Below are 18077 nucleotides of genomic sequence, written 5' to 3' on the forward strand. Positions count from 1 at the left end.
CTTCCGGCTCATATCATAGTGCCTCACTCAACATTAACAGTTCTCAACAATAGCCATTCCTCTACAGTGTTTTCACTAGGCCTTTCCTGGTAACAAATCTTAACAATGGAGATTCTTCAGCTTCCGTGGCCGTGTTGTTGCCTTCTGGTTAACGATCCACACTGAAATCTGAACTGAACTCTCCTTCATAACCAGTTTGCAAGGCTCGAACAGAAGACACCTTTACCATAAATAATCCTGTTGTTGTGTATTTACCTGCCCGTTTCTTAGAAATGGGTTCTCTTATTGTTGCGTGCGTGTTCACTTCTACGGGAACCTGTACACCGAGCGGTTGCCCAGCAATGAACTATTCCGGCCTTCAGGCGTCATGTCACATTATGTATGTCCATTTGTGTTTACATAATTCCAGACACTTCAGCTGCATAGAAGGTAGGAGTTTGTTTACAGCCAATTTCTGTTTCTCCGAAACGTCGGTTAACACCACATATACACGGTGCCAAATCCCAGAAGACTGCTTTCTTCAATTTCTGTATTGTCTACGGGACAGCTCCCTAGAGCGCAACTCAGTCACTTGCTAAAACTGGTACCTCTGGTGAAACTTGCGGACTTCGTACGAAATCACCAGTGGACCATGGGGCTGTGGTAGGATAATTGCTGATGGTATGTTCACCTGCAAAGCAATGTCTACACTTCACACCTTTTCCAGATGTGGTGGATACAGCAACAAGAAAACGTATCGTAACCCTCAGCGGATCTCACGACCACAAAGGGGAGGGAAACATAGGCTCACGAATTGGTTCTCCAGAGAATCACTAAAGTCTCTGGAAGGTGCGGCACAGCTGCTTTGTCGAATATACCCTTGAGTACGGCTATACACCGACCCACTGCAACATCGTCAGCCACCTTATCCATGATGGAAATAACCTCCTCCGCCTCTAATACAAGAAAAACTGGTGCTCGATACAAGTTCCAGAACAGAAACAGCTGTCCCCTGCTTGCAGTTGTGCTGCCGACATTACCAAACCGATTAGTGCCGACTTCTCGAAATATTCTCCGAATTTAACCTGCTCTTAAAACTCTTGGTGAATGTATAATTTTTATTTGTTCGTGACACCTCCAAATGAACCTACTTATTCGTCTGGTGTTGACCACGTTTTCTGGGCGAAAATGACAGATATCAAATTGAATTCCTTTATACGGTTCTCGCATAATCATATATGGAGTCATTCTCGGCCATTTCTGCAAAGGCCTGGTAAGTGAGCTGAAAATGGAAAACAATTTCTCACGATTGCACATACTTACAGGCAAAATGATGGAAGAATCTCCATTTGTTGCCTGGTAATAAAAGATAAATCTCATTTATCCATATATTGTTTCAGGAGAAATGCCAGCTTTTCTCATAGAGACCGTGGAATGTGCATGCGGCCTCTTTGTTGGTAAGTAACATATTATCACATGTTACTAGTGACTAGACACTGGGTTTGGATTGATTACTGCATGTACTGAACAGTTATGACTCGTAACTACAAATGATTATAATAGTCTCGCTAATATACACACTCTACAAATAAATACGGCTNTCTTGGTGAAGGTAATTTGTATTTCTTAGTAACACCTGAGCTGAAAATGGAAAATAATTTCTCACGATTCCACATACTTACAGGCAAAATGACGGAAGAATCTCAATTTGTTGCCTGGTAAGTAATAAAAGAAAAATCTAATTTTTCCATTCATTGTTTCAGGAAGAAAGCCGATTCTGGACGTCATAAAATATACTGAGTGTGTTTTTGGCCTCTTCGCTGCTAAGTAACATAGTGTCACGTGTTAGTGACTAGACACTAGTTTTGGATTTATTACTGGATTTACTGAACAGTTATGACTCATAACTACAAATGATTATAATAGTCTCGTTAATTTACACACTCTACAAATAAATACGGCACGCACAATGCTTTGCACTTTGTTATAGTCTTCACTTGTCGTTGCTAGGTGACACCAAAGCCAAGTCACATCGCGACCGACGATCGGTCAGTCCGTCCGTCTTGGTGTCAGGCCCCCTCTGGGGTTCATGACCAGGTCTTAGTTACTGACAGACAGTTACGGTTTTGTTGATATGGGTCGGCCTCTCTGACGAGAGGACAGATCTCACATTTGTCGAAGTCATTGTCCGTCTATTGTCAGTATATTCTGATTGTTTGCAGGTTTACGTGTATAGTACATGATATAATAACGTACATAGAGTAGCTGGGAAGTCCTGTATTCCCGAGCTAAGATCCCATCTTTTTCACACCTTTATTATACATAATCTGCAGAGTGCTGTAAATATATATGTTCAGTAAGTACTGGCTCGTGAATGAGTTATGCCCAGTGCCGTTTTTGTTTCCAATTAGATAGCATTTGAATGCTTGTATTGGGGTTTTACTCAGGTCTATCTTGTAGAGTTAGGACGGTGTATCTTTTCAGTCTATGTGTAGTTCACTTTTGTCTAACATGTTCACTGCTAGTGCATTTGTGTGCTTTTCTAATGTTCTTAAGAATTTGGTATTCCACTTTTTCTACTTCACTGAGCGCTGTTTTCATTTGGAGATCTTCATGGATCCTGCGGTTGTTTGTGTACCAAGGCGCGTTCTGATGGGTCGGAGGGTCTTGGACTGAAAGCGCTGGAGGATTTCATTGGTTGAGCTGTTTTCTTTTGGTTTTGATGTGCTTTGCCCATCTCAGTCTTCTGTCGAGATGCATGCCCGGATATTTCACTTCTTCCTGGGGTGGTTCAACATGGTCCATTTGCTCTGTCGGACAGGGTTGCTTGCGTAGGGTGAATGTAATATGAGTAGATTTGCTTCGATTTATTTTAATTCTCCATTTCTTAGACTAATCAAGTTTATTCATGGTGGCTTGGAGATTCACTGAGGCTATCGCTGGACCTTCATGTGTGGCTAAGATTGCTGTAACATCCGCGAAGGTAGCAGTTGTTGAGTTGTCTGACGTCGGGAGGTTGCTTGCATAGATAAAGTATAGGACAGGTCCTGAGACACTTCCTTGCGGTACGTCTGCTTCTGTTTTCCTTAAGTTTGTGGTTTCGTCTTCGAATTTTACTTGAGAGAGTCTGTCCGTTAAGGGGTCCATACACGTACGAGTCTGGCTCGGCGAGCTTGACTCGAGAGCCGGGCTCGGATTAATTTCACCATAAACGCATGAGCTGACTCCAAACTTTGCGACACTCATACGGACGAGTTTGGCTCATTGGAACTGGAGCCGAGTCGGACTCGCGAGCCAGACTCGTACGTGTATGCGCCCCTTAAATGTGATTCCAATATTCAGTAGTCTGCATAGGGAAGGTTTCTCTGATCCTGACCAAGAGGCCTGGGTACCATAGTTTATCATGCGCTTGTGTGCTAACTGGGAACACCGCAGAGCAGTACAGTTCCTCTTATTATCTGTGCAATTCGGAGTACTTGTTCTGTGGTAGTGTTTCTGTCCGGGAGGAGTCGGATTTCTTCTACTCCCTGGCGCAATCTCTTGAGTACTGCTCTTCCGAAGACTTTGCTCATTACTGGAAGTAGGCCCAAAGGTCTATATGAGCTGGCTTCCGCCACGGTCTACCAGATTCCGGAACCATGTGATCAGCGTGACTTTCCATTGAACTGGGGAATATCCCGTCTTAATAGTCGAGTTACATTAAAGTGTAACATGTTGCGCGTATTGTCATGTGTGATTCATAACCCACCGATATGATACCCCCTTTCATCAGTGAGACCATCAGTAGATGAATGCACACTGTTTATACTGTAATTCTAGGCGTCAACACAATGGATCCACAGTTGCTAGTATACATAACTTGATATTAAACATGGGTTAGAGTAGTCCGTGTTATAGCACAGGTGGTTAGTAGCTCACCCATCTTCTTTCACTGGGTTCCATCCCAGAAAATGCCTCTTAATATCTGTGACGGAAAAATTGGCACTGGGCAGGGTTTTCTCTGTGTGCTCCAGTTTCTCCTACCAGTTCTCATTCCACCATCTGCCACACACCTGCTCTATATTTCAGAGAATTTCCGCTAGCTTTTCTGAATGAATATCCGATTTTACGTCTATTCAGGAGCCAGTACGTGCAGTTACTTTTGATTGCACTGATCTAAACAGGCACTGAAATAACACTGTGGGTTTTATGGGCTGTCCTGCTGTGAAATTACCTGGGCTTGCCCTGCTCTTCTGAAATGAGGAAATTAGCATTACTGTAACAAGTGAGATATTTGGAGTGTGAATATGCATCTGTGTAGCATTCTCATGTCTTTTTTTTTTCAGCCATCACTTACGCCGTTGAGACGTTTTATGGCACATGGCAAATGAACGTAAGTTTCATCAAAGCAATAATATATGCATAGCCTCTAGTTAGTCTCTAAGTAGCTCAGTACTAAGCAATAATAATTTTGTTTAAATGATGTATTCAAATGTTTTCTGGGAGAGAGAGAGATTCATTCAAATTTCTTCGAAGGGATTTGGAAGATAAAAAAATTGCCATATATTTAAAAAGGCTCTTTCAGAAACTCAGTCACTTGATCAGTAGATGAGTTCCAAATAGAATTAATTCTTATATATTCCTTGTACTGGTTTGTGTTGCAGTGGGAAAAACTTGCATACACAGTTGCTGCCGGAGCGGTGTATGCGGCGATTTATTATTGGGTAAGTTCCTTGACAACTGATTCTTTACTTTTCAAGCATCACACTCTCTAGGCAATGGGCCAAATTAAAGAAAAATATGCGGTTCATTTCCTGGCAATGTCAGGGATTTTTCCATTATTCACACTGCGAAGACCGGGCGTGAGGACCTGTGCGGTCCGTATTAGTGGCTCCTCGAACTGGTGTGAGGAGGGCTCCTGGGCAGGCTCATCATTTCACTTGCTTCTTTGCGTTTCATTATCGCATCTGTAAGCAACTCAGACTATATAGCGCCACGTGGTACCACGGTTAGTGAATTAGTGGCTCCTCGAACTGGTGTGAGGAGTTCTCCTGGGCAGGCTCATTTCACTTGCTCTTTTGCGGTTCATTATCGCATCTGTAAGCAACTCAGACTATATAGCGCCACGTGGTACCACGACTAGTGAATTCTGAATCTGTCAACACGGGAAAGGATGCTCCTGTTGACTGATTTTTTCAGTTCCGTCATTTGCTTGGACTGTGGCAGGAAAGTTACGAATTTCTCGGTCAGGATAGTCAATGTCACGGTCAAGAATCGAATCGGGCAGTCCCAATACAAGTCGGAAGCACTGTGGCTTCGTAACCGAAGAGACTTGAGTTCCAGACTCGTATTCTCGGAAGTTATGGGTTCAAATCCCAGTTGCGACGCCAGCACTCTGACTCATATTCTTCGCACCCTCAATGCATATGCCGGAATAGTACCTCAGATACTGCCGTCTCATTCCTAATCCTCTCCAATTCGTCATTCACCTACTTCCCTAACTTTGGCCAGTATGCAGTATGCGATAATTCAAGTGTCGTGAAGTCACCCAGACAGGAGGAGGTAGTGGACATCTGGAAAATCGAGTGCACACATCGTACAAGTCAACTGTGCACGCATGATCTGAATTTAAGTTAAGGAGCAAAAGTGAGGAAATGTATACTAAGAACGAATTCTGGGAAGAACTGATCGCCTATCTCTTTTGATAGAAAACATTGCGTCCATAAACTCTTGCATTGTTAGGTGAGTATCCCTCGCCGCGGAAACGTGTTTATCAATCCGTTGCTTGGCAACGATGACAGTTCATATGAACACATACTGAAAGCAGGCTCACAACACAGTAGCTTGGAGGCGGTGCTGTCGGACCACAGGTTACGTAGAGAGGACGACTGACAACCGTGCACTGCAATATTCCGGCATTCAGACGAACTGTTACATGCCTGTATATGTTTATGTTATTGTTGGATATACTGGTATAGGAACTTCTCTCATAAGCATTCTTTTACTTTTTGAAAAGATGGAGAGAAATAGGCTGCAAAAGCTTCACGACTATTGAGCTGAGCCCGAACATCTGTACGGTGAGACTATTTCGTTTTCAGTGAAAGTTCCTGTCGCACAGTCACTAATGTCCGGACTGTTTCCTAAGTCTATTTGTGTTGCTTCCAAAACGATGACTTAGACCCCTGAATCTGCGTGCTGCGTCGGTTAATTATGTACCTTTCTTAGAGCAGAGAATTACTGTTCGGGAGAGACGCACCGGTTTCAGGAATGGTGAAAAACAAGTACGAGTAAGAAGAAAGCAGTCTTCTGGGATTTTGCACCGTGTATATGTGGTGTTAACCGACGTTTCGGAGGAACGTATCGCCTCCATCTTCAGGGTAGAAGAAAAAATATATAAGAAATCTGCAAGCAAAATCCCAGAAGACTGCTTTCTTCATAGTCACCGCCGTGAAAGCCTCAAATCTTACAAGTACGAGTAACTTTGTGACTTCTGGTGAATGTACTCAGATTTGAAAGGCTGAAGTATTTAAGCAGACACCAAACAACAACGACACACCCACCCTACCTAAATACCTATTTATGCCTCTGGAGTTCTATTTTAGGTCTTGGCCGCTTTCCAGGTTCTTGACCTTTTTACACAGTCGGTAGGATCCCTTGCAGGGAGATCAGCCGGTCGCAGGTCCTATACCTATATACAGAACACAAACATCCATGCCTCGAGTGGGATTCGAACCCACGATCCCAGCGTTCGAGCAAGCCAAGACAGTTCATGCCTTACACCGTGTGGCCACTCTGATCGGCGACCGAAACACGACATAAAAATTCTTCCGACCAATAAATAACGGAGAATTCGAGTTTTCAAAAGAATAAAATTAAAACACCGACCCTATAATTTCAACGACTAATGAGGGAAAGCCAGAAACGCTTCATAAAGGTGTCTCAAATTTCAGAATATTAGAACAGAAGTGAACTTTACACTAGGGAGTTTTGGAGAATCACCTGGTCAACTGTCCCTTCATAGGATGGACTAATTCACATCGCAGTCGGCGATAATAAGTTTTTCGATTGTTATTAATCTTTGTCATTTCCTGTCTCTTAGCCGAAAATTCTGAGTGAAAGCATCTCCTTGTTTTAGACCATTTTGGATAGGAAAATGTATGAGACAAATATTTACCTATACGGACTTTACTTTCTTTCATTTAAATCCTTCTCTTCTCAGATACTCGAATTATTGAATAGCGATAATATAAGCTCGCTCGCACACGGGAGCCAATATTTGACAATTTTGACTTTACAGAATTTACTGTTGTTTAATCACGAATTCGACAGAATGCCGGAGGGACTGATAGAAACCGCAAATACTTTAGTTAGTATAGTTGTTTTCCTCAGGCAAATACCAGGATATTCCTCAATTAGGAAGTGATTACTTCCTTTGATGTACATTCCAACTATACGAATTCTTTATGGTAATGGAGTGTGTATATATATAATTACACTTATCCTGTAAATGTTGCAGTAACTTGAGAATATTAGCAGACATTTATTTCTGTTCACAGGAAAGAAATCGCCGTAATCGGGGACAACCTGCAAACGGTATGTACAAATCCAGAGTCATAACGTTGCAGACTTTTATCAAGTTGTCCAACTTAAATGCACTAAGTCTATAGACTGTCCTCCTGCAGTTCATGCAGTTATTATTAGCCTATTTCTTTTGTTGTTCGTGCCGTCATTATCGTCGTTATTTTCAATGTAAGCTTACTTTAATGTAGCTGTGGGTTTCAGAATGGTTTAGAAATATTTATTTATGGCTTAGTCCAGACCTAAACGTCTGCTCACATTAAAACCCGACAGACTTCACATTTCAAATGGCTGTGTTTGAATGCTTAATCGTGTTAGATGTTGGCAGTTCTGTTTTGCACTAAGTTAAATTAAGTAAAGAAGAATTTAGGCGAGTTGGAAGGGAGTTCCTTATTATGTATAAATAGTTCATACCTGAACTCTCAAAGTCAATACAATTGATAGAAACAAGCACTTGGTGGGTTTGATTCTCACGCAAATGACGCTGTATCAACTGCTGTGGATGTGTGCCGTTGATTGAGATGAGAAGGCAATAACGGATTACGAGTTGATAATTAGTTTTAATATTGCTGTCATGGCCTTGTTGAAAGACAGATTTTAACCTATATATTATATTGTCACGTGTAGGGTAGTACGCGTGACGAAAATAACGGGTTCTAGTTGGATGATAGGATTCATTAGCACTTCGGTTACAAAAAACAAACTCCGTGATTTTAGTCCGCAAGCGAGCTATACCGACCCAGCGACCGCCGCTTGTCGACGAAGTTTAGTGGCAAATTTTGCGGATAGAGGGTGTCACGTGGTCAGCGCAACGAATACTGCCGACCGTTAATTTCGGCTTTCTAGACCGGAGCCGCTCTTTCCTTGAAATAGCTCCTCAATTATCGTCACGAGGCTGAGTGCACCCTGTTCCAGACCCACTACTTCTCAGAAAAGATCTGTTAACTCCGGGAATCGAGGCAGGAACGCTGACCACTTGACCACAGAGGCGGTCGCACTTCGGTTACAAGTTATCTTAATTACAATTAGTAGAGTGCTTTCAGTGATTTACACTTTATACTTCCCTGTTACACACACACAGTAGTCCTCTCCTGGTAACGCAGGTAAACACAGGAACTAGCACTATCACACTCCAGATATCACTGCACTACAGGACGCATAAAGTCTTCAATGTCTATTAACATTTCACAGCTCAATCCTCACAACTCCTTTCCATAACGGCTTTGTGTCCTTGACTCGGACTCTCAGCTACGACTGACTGCAAACGAGCTTCACTCTCCCGTATAAAATTTCGGCACAGACACGGACCTACAGTAAACACATATCACGTGATCGCTATCCAACCAGTCTACTGACGCGTCGATGGGATCTACAAAAAACACGGCCTCCTCTATTGTTGCGTAACATAGCAATGATCTGTTTACCAAGAATCTTGCCTTCGCTGTAGCTAGTTTAGCAACTCATTGCCAGCAATGGGTGTACATGTAACATTGCTCCCAACTTAAGGTTATTCGTCCCAAATATCCTACAGGCGTACTACCTGTTTTTCTTTTTTCCAAGGGTTCCTTCTGGCTTTCACACCAGTATCCTATAAGCATTCCTCTTCTCCCCCCTTCGAGCTACTTGTCCTTCCCATCTCATCCTCCTTGACTTGATCTTTCTAATTATATTTGGAGAAGAGTGCAAGTTATGAAGCTTCTCATTATGCAGATCTCTTCAACCTCCTGTCACTTCATCTCTCTTCGGTCCAAATATTATCTTCAACACCCTGTTTTCAAAAACCCTCAGTCTGTGTTCCTCCCTTATGACAGAGACCAAGTTTCACACACAGACAGAACCACAGGCAAAATTATAATTTAGTATATCCTAAATTTTATGCTTTTAGACAGCAGACGAGAAGACAAAATATTCTGGACTGAATGGTAGCAAGCATTACCCGAACTCAGTCTCCTCTTAACTTGCTCCTGAATCAGGTTTTGATTTGTTACAGTTCTTCCCAAATATCCGAACTGTGCCACATTTTCAAAACAACTGTTACCTTTCTTTATGTCATGATTTTTCCCTGCATTCTGGTGACGAGGCAGTAACATATACCCAGTTCTCTCTGCGTTTACTTCTAGACCAACCTCCTTAGTAGCATCAGTTAAAGCTTCTTTGTTTCATGTGAGGTATCTATGTTATCACCCACCAAATCAGTCATCAGTATAGTCTAGCAGGTGATGTCCCATCTTTTTTTTAACCTTCCCAATGTCATAATCTCAAGGAAATTTGAAAAGCAATAGCGTTAAAGCATCTCCTTGTTTTAGACCATTTAAGTAAGAAAATTCATTCATTCATTCATTTATTCATCAGTAATCTTTCAAGAAGACAGGTCCACAGTCTCCTCCAAAACAGTTCCTCCACTTAATGCGATCTAGAGCTTTCTCCTTCAAATGAGAATATCCTCTTCTGTCCCCAAGGTCATCCAGCATCTTCTTACGTCTTCTTCCTCGTCGTCCTGGTCACTTCTATCCGCCATTCTGTCTTTCTTTCAATAACCTCTTTTAGAAGGCAGTTACTGTGTAAGATATGACCAATCCAATTAGCCTTCCGTTTTCTTATTTCGTGTAGGATAATCCTCTGCTCACTGACTCTAAATAACACCTCTTTCTTCTCACAAAATCGGTCCAACTGATCTTCTCCATCCTTCTCCAACACCACATTTCGAAGCCTTCCAGGTGTTTCTGACCTACTGCCCTAAATGTCCAAATTTCAGCCTCATACAAAGCCATGCTCCAAATGTAGCATTTCACTAGTTTCTTTCCCAAATTTAAGTCCATTTTTGCTAAATGCAGCTTTTGCCATAGCAATCCTAGATTTACACCTTCCATCATTTTTTAACAAGCTACCCAAATATTTAAAACATTTCAAATTCTTCAGTTATTTTTGGTCTGTCTTTATTACGACTGGGGTTGGTTGTCTCAAAATTTTCATTACTTTTGTTTTTTCCACATTCATTTCCATTCCATAGCACCTTCCATTTTCGATTAGTCTATCAATCATATCCTTTAGCACAGTTTCTTCCTTAGCCATTAACACAAGGTCATCTGCATATTTCACAGTTTGAATAATTTGCCCTCCTAATTTGATGTCTCTGAGCCCATCCACAACAGCTTCCTTGGTAAGGCATTCTCCGTACAAGCTGAACAGAATTGGTGATAAACAGCATCCTTGTCGAACTCTGCACACTTCTTGTCTCCCCTCTGTCCAGTCGTACTCTAACTTTCTGATCCATGTACACTTTGCTAATCAATCGTCTTTCACGCCAGTCGATACCTGTTTCCTTTAGGATCTGCATTAATTTGGTTCAGTTTACACGGTCAGATGCCTTCTGCCAGTCTATGAAGCAAACACACAGTTCTTCATCTATCTCCAAAGTTCGTTCTGCTATAATTCTCATCATCCCAATTGCATCCCTGGTTTCTTTTCCTCTTCTATATCCAAACTGATCTTCTCCAAGTATACTCGTATCCTCCATTTTCCTTTCAATTCTTCTTTTAAGTATCTTTCCTATTATCTTTGCTGTATGTGCAATAAGGCTTATTGTGCGATGGTCGCTGCATTTTGTAGCTTTTGTCTTTTTCTTTAAGGCAATCATTGTAACTTCTGTAAAGTCCTTGGGCCACTCTCCAGTTTCATATATGGTGTTTATTTGTTTTGTCAGTGTTTTCAAACCTCCTTCTCCCAGTAACTTAAGCACATCTCCAGGTACATCATCATCTCCTGTATCCTTTCCATTCCTCATTTCCTTGATAGCTTTTCCACCTCACTTTGTAAAATATATGGTCCGTTCCCATCTGTATCTACTTCTTCTTCCGATCAGACAAATATTTACCAATACGGATATTTCATTTAAATCCTTCTCTTCTCAGACACTCGAAATGTTGTATAGCTCGTCCGCACACGGGAGGCAATATTTGGCAATTTGGACTTTACAGAATTCACTGTATTTGAATGACGAATTTGACACCATCCTCGAAACGGACTGATAAAACCACAAAGATTTAACTCGGTTATTCGCTTCCTCCGAACAAATGCTGGGATATTCCCTCAGATAACTGTTACATTCTCTGATGTACATTCCAATCAACATGCGAATTCTTCATGGTAACAGGGAGATGATATGATAATTACAGTTGTCTTGTAAATCTTACAATAACTCGAGAATATTAACAGGTATTTGTTTCTGTTCACAGGTGCAGCAAACCAGCAAGAAGATTCGCCTGTTTTGTTGCCTTGCAAAGGAGACCCTGTAGTGTAGCTAAGCGAGTGTTTTCTTTCAAGCTAATATTCATATTCATATTCATTTTATTTGCATTCATACTGTTACAACTGCAACACTTGAACATGTCAACTCACTAAATACATCACTGTTAAAAGCTCTATAATCCTAGAATATATTAGACTAAAAATAAAACTGTACTTGCCTTACAACATCAATAAAAATTTTAAAATATAACAATAACTATTACAAATGCTATGCTTCCTCATGTCCCTGTTGAAGAAACTCATTCAATGTATAGAAAGGACGATCAAATAAAAATAATTTTAATTTATGCTTAAATTCGTTACATCCCTTTGACTTTTTAACTTCCAAAGGAAGTATATTATATAATTTAATGCCCACATTAATAACACTTTTCTTAAAAACTGATGTGTTACATTGTTGTACATGAAGATCATCTTTCCTCCTAGTATTATACTCGTATAAATCAGTATTTCTTGTAGTGTATATATTATATCTCTTAAAATAACACAACACCTCTATGATGTACAAGGACGTAATAGTTAAAATCTTCAATTCTTTAAATAAAGGTCTGCATGACACTCTGTGATTTACACCTTTCATGAAACGAAGCATCCTTTTTTGTAATTTAAAGACTTTAAAACTTTCATTTTCTCCTCCCCAAAAAATCAACCCATAACTTACCAACGATTGAAATTTGGCAAAGTATATATTCCTGAGTATATGTAAACTTACCTCATCTTTCAAAGATTTAATAATATAACATACTTTATTCAATTTTGAACACAAGGACTGAATATGTACACTCCATTTGAGATTTTGAGTTATATTAATACCTAAAAATCTAAACTGAGATGTATACTTAATTTTTATATTATTAAAAATAATATCTGGCCCTGAGATGTCATGCGGTTTCTTTAACTGGAATAACATAGCTTTAGTCTTATCATTATTTATAATCATATTGTTTTTTGAAAACCAAGATTCCAGTTGGATCATAATTCTCTTTATTTTATCTTGAAGGATGCTTTTATCTTTATCAATAACCAATATATTTGTATCGTCTGCAAAGAGAACAACCTCCCCATTTGTTATATGTTGGGGTAAATCATTTATGTATAAAAGAAACAAAAGCGGGCCCAATGTAGACCCTTGCGGTATTCCAAATTTTATATTCCTCCTTATCGAGCTAAACCGATTTCTCGAGTACCTATTATCATTAGATGTTATTTCAACATACTGAGAACGCATTTTCAGATAGGATTTTAACCAATCATTAATTTTTCCTCTTATTCCATAATGATCAAGTTTTTTTAGCAGAATATCATGATCTATAACATCATACGCTTTTGAAAGATCGAAAAATATACCAACTGCAGTTAACCTCCTATCCAGAGCTTCTTGTATATTACCAATAAATGTCTGACACGCCGATATAGTCGACTTATTTTTTTGAAACCCATACTGATTTACCGTTAAAATCTCAAATTTACTAATAAAAGATACCAGTCTATTATACACTATTTTTTCTAAAATTTTAGAGAATATTGATATAACCGATATAGGTCTATAGTTACTAATTTCTTGTCTATTACCCTTCTTAAAGACCGGTCTAATTTTAGCTATTTTCAAAAGATCAGGAAATACCCCTTGATTTATAGATTCATTAAATATAAACCTAAGAGGTTTTTTTATACATGTAACGCATGCTTTTACTAAAAAATCTGGGACTTCATCTACCCCTGAAGAGGCTTTTCCTTTCAATTTAGATGTTACTGAGACTATTTCTTCTTCAGAAGTTGGAAAAAAATACATAGACTTTGAATTGTCTACTACGACTTTTTGTACTGATCTTCCACTACCTTTACTCCTATTCTTTTCCACTAGTTCTTCTACCTTGTCAATAAAATAGGCATTCAAATTATCTGCCACCTTCTGCGGGTGATATATCATCTTTGAATTAATTTGCAACCAAATATCCTGATTAGTTTTCCCTGATTTTCCCATTTTTTTATTAATAATTTGCCACATCACTTTATTTGGGTTAGCAGCATTTACTATCTGTCTGTCATTATGTCTTTTTTTAGCTTCTGAAATAACTCGTTTATAAATTTTATGATATCTATTAATATACCCCAGCGCATTCTTTGAAAGTGACATCCTTTGTTTCAATTTATTTAAAACCCGCATTTTTTGACAGGAAACCTTTATTCCTCTGGATATCCATGCATTATTCTTGTTGTTTTTCTTCATTATTAGTTTCACTGGAAATGCTCTATTAAAATGATATAAAAACTTATTTATAAATAATTTATAAAGTTCATTTACATTCTTCTCCATATAAATTTCCTCCCATGATTCATTATTTAAGATATCTATGAACTTATCTACATTCTCTTTAGAGTATTTTCTTCGCGAGACCTTTTTTAAATCAACCTTACGTAAGTCTACATACACCTTTAGAATCTGAGCCAAATGGTCTGAAAAACCCAAGTCTACAACCTTTGTATCATTCTTATTAAACTGTCTATTAATAACCATTAAATCTATTAAGGATTCCGAACTACTTGTAACTCTTGTTGGAATAGTAACTGTATTTATTAGATCATAGGATGCCAAAATATTTCCAAGCATTCTAACTTGTTCATTCTCCTGGAGTAAATTTATATTCCAATCTCCACAAATTATAAGTTTTTTTTTTTTTTTTATAAACTCTGTCAATAAGTGTTTCAAGTTTGTCCAAAAACATATACACATCACTATGAGGAGATCTATATATACACACCAATAACCACTTGTATTCTACAATTTCCACTACAGATATCTCAAAATGATTTTCATAACACAAATCATTAAGAAAAGTGATTTCTCTAGTCTTCAACTCTTTGTTTACAAATATACACGATCCTCCGTTTTTTCTGTCTCCGTCAGTTCAGGCACTTTTTCTACAAGCATCTCTTCTTCATTGCAATTATTTATTTGAAACAACTATATCTACCTTGGTCACATTGAACTATACTATCAGCACAAATAAGGTTCTTACCCATCATTTTATTTTGACAAAATCTTATTCCTTGTTCGGCTGTTGCAAACTGAACAACTGTTTTTCTGAGAGGAGGTACATTTACAAGGTCCTGTATCAAAGGAATTCTGATTTCACCGTCATGAAGTTCTAACCAGTCCTGACCAAGTAGCATGTCAACATCTTGTGACAATGATTTCACCATGTAAAATTGCATCTTCTTTCCATGTCTTACATTATTAACACACAATTCAACAACACCTATTACTGGAAATAGTTCCCCAGTTACAGTTTGTAAAGAGATATTTTCAGGTCTTATTTTAACATGTGTTAAACTGTCTTGTTTAACTAACGAAACTTGTGACCCAGTGTCAATCAACACCTCGCCATAGCCTTGAGGTAAATCATCATCTGATTCAGCAAAAAGTTGCAACCTTCAACTTTTTGAAAGGGACTGAACCTGGGTTGCTCAAACAGCCCCACAGTCTGTTTCCATGATTGCCCCTGTCATCTCTTGTTTCGTGCCCATGTTCACTACATAGTTCACAAAAAGGTTTGCCCTTACAATCCCTTGACATATGACCAGGCTTCTGACAACGGAAGCAAGTAACCGCTGCAGTTGCATTTACTCTTGGTTTCCTATTTACCTGAACAGATGAGGTACGGGTTCCACCTACACTTCGTACATTTTGTGGGTTGTATACGTATTTTACATGCTTAGTTCGGCCCAGATTTACATTATAAGCTCTGAATTGTTCTCTGGATTTCCTAGCACTTTTTCTTCTAATGCTATTTCAATCAATTGTTTCAATGGTTTTTCCTCAGCTTTCACCCGTGTAATTGTTTTAATAGAATCATCATAAAGTCCTTGAATGAAACAGCATTGGCTCAATAATGAAACTGTTTTATTTCCCCCATCCTGCATTTCTATTGACCAAGTTCCATCTGCCTATTAAGAGCTCTATTTAATTCAGTTGTCATTTTCTCAATCCTGTTTCCCCATTTTGTTACGTTTTCACCTTGTATTTGTCTGCTCGTGAACAGCTTGTTAGCATAAAAGTCAAGGGTTCGCTGGACAGCGTAGTTTAATTCTAATTTGTCCTTGACCGTTTCCCATGTCTGAAATTCCTCTGGAATAGTACGGTAACTTAATACTGTTTTTGCATCTCCCTTAATGTGAGCCAAAACAAATTTTCAAAAGATGGCATGATCCACGGGGTTCAGAAGGCTGAAGGCATTTTCCACGTTATCAATAAACTCATGTAGTTCGTTTGGATTGCCACTAAAAGTGGTTTTCAAGAATTTAACATCTGTATCTACAGAATCTATTCTGTGATTAACGTGAACGACTTGATCATAAGCCTCAGAAATTTCTGTTGCATTATTTGAACTTGATTGTTGTAAATTAGGCATGTCAAACTATCTAATGTACCTATAGTTTACTATTTAACACAACGCCAGAAGCAACAATGAGAGGTGAAGACTTGCTTGAAAAATGGAAGGAAGTAGGGTCGCTCCTCGGAGCCACTAGCGAAACGGATACCACCGCGAAGAAGGATAGTTGCAGGTTGTCGGGTTGCGCGGTGTCCCCTCGAGGACCCCAACCGGTACTCGAACAGCAGTCGACGACCTCTTGACGCCAGAAGACGGACGGGCTGCGTCGGCCTCCAGTTAGAGGAATAAAAGACATTCCCAGTCCTCAGGTGGAAGGACCAGTGAAGTATGATGCTCCAACACCTCGATGTGGATCACCGAAAAATTTTTGAAGTATGGAAGAGCAAGGAAATCTTCGATCCCGCCGCTGCTCACCAGTTTAGGTCGCGTAGCCGAGGTGATCTCTTCGGGGCATCACCACAAGACGTCGTATAATTATCTTCTTATACAACGTTTCAATTAATTCGTAGGATAAGGGCTCTGTCTTGAATAGAGTCGAAGGAGTTCGAAGGATGAAGAAAGTTAAGTGTAGAAAATAGTTTAATTGGACTTTCCAGAAATAGAATAAGTAAATCTTCAAGTACAATGGATGCACACTCGTCCAGATGTTGTTGGTCTCTTCCCACTTCACACACGAAAACTTACTTCTTATATCATACTTACATTTTACAGTTAAGTTCAAGGTATCATTTCTTAACATACAAGGATATAATGAGCAGTTTTAATATGGTCATATGATCTTTTGAACCCGGGCCGAGATATTTCTCAACCCTTCTGTCTAGTCATAACATGTGTTTTTGTGATGGTCTTTTCAGAGGTCGAGGTCAACAGATAACTGACTTCTTACTGTCTACTGCGTTTAAGAAATATTCAGATTACGAAACTTGTCATGTACATGTTAACTAAATTAATCAAATTATCCCTTATAACTACTACCTATTTGTTACCTATGCCATACTACATCATACTACATTACACTACATACATCACACTACACTACACTACAAATATAAAATGAAACAAATCAAACTTACACTACACTACATAACAATATTTTAATTAGAATTATTTTTAATATTAATGTCGGCACGTTAATACAAAGCAAATTAGGTTACAATTTCACACGGAGAGTACTAGAAGAAATTACGAATTCATGAATACGAATAACACAAATTATTGGCAACAACAATTTTGAAACTGTTTAAAATTCTTCAAACAAATTTCTACAAGACCAAACATGTGGTGATACTGGACTAATGTGAATTTAGAATTTATATTGTACGTGTGCCAGTGTTATGATCTGTTAAGTAGGGTTAACGCATCTTAGTGCTGAGTAGTATATTTCACGAAAAGGAAATGTTTTTTTTTTTTTAATTGGATCATGTCTACGTAACTAAGGGATTCTTTAGTTCATTAAGTTTCTGACTTCATGTAGAATATTGGCGTTAATATTTTGGCTAATTCAGAAGTGTAAGCTTGTGACGGCTATGTTATGCTGACAGAAAATGGCAGGATTGATTATCCACATTTGTGAAATCATATTTTAATAATTTCCGTTTATGAGTAGTTATCTTAATGTTTAGAAGTTATGTGCATTTTACGTATGTTGTTACTGTTCCTTGAAGCATTTTCTTAACTGATATTAATTAAAGGTTAGTGATAATTATGGAAGCTTATGCTGCAGGAAACTGCAGATGTCAAGTTTGTGAAATTCCATTGAAACGAGAGACACACAATACAGTTACACTGGAAACGGGGAGCAAGCAGAGCTCTGATATTCACCAGACTGCAAAAACTCTC

The 18077-nt window shown here is 39.0% G+C and overlaps 1 long non-coding RNA gene across 1 annotated transcript in view; it reads right to left on the bottom strand.

Annotated features, from left to right (window-relative positions):
* Positions 1–568: 568 nt before the first annotated feature.
* The window catches only part of LOC111868343, a 39133-nt gene continuing 21624 nt past the window's right edge, over positions 569–18077 (bottom strand). The window contains exon 5 of the long non-coding RNA XR_004513426.1: positions 569–670. This is a non-coding gene — a long non-coding RNA (uncharacterized LOC111868343). The remainder of the gene's footprint in view (positions 671–18077) is intronic.

This window comes from Cryptotermes secundus, unplaced genomic scaffold (assembly GCF_002891405.2).
Source record: "Cryptotermes secundus unplaced genomic scaffold, Csec_1.0 scaffold1904, whole genome shotgun sequence".
Taxonomy (NCBI): domain Eukaryota; kingdom Metazoa; phylum Arthropoda; class Insecta; order Blattodea; family Kalotermitidae; genus Cryptotermes; species Cryptotermes secundus.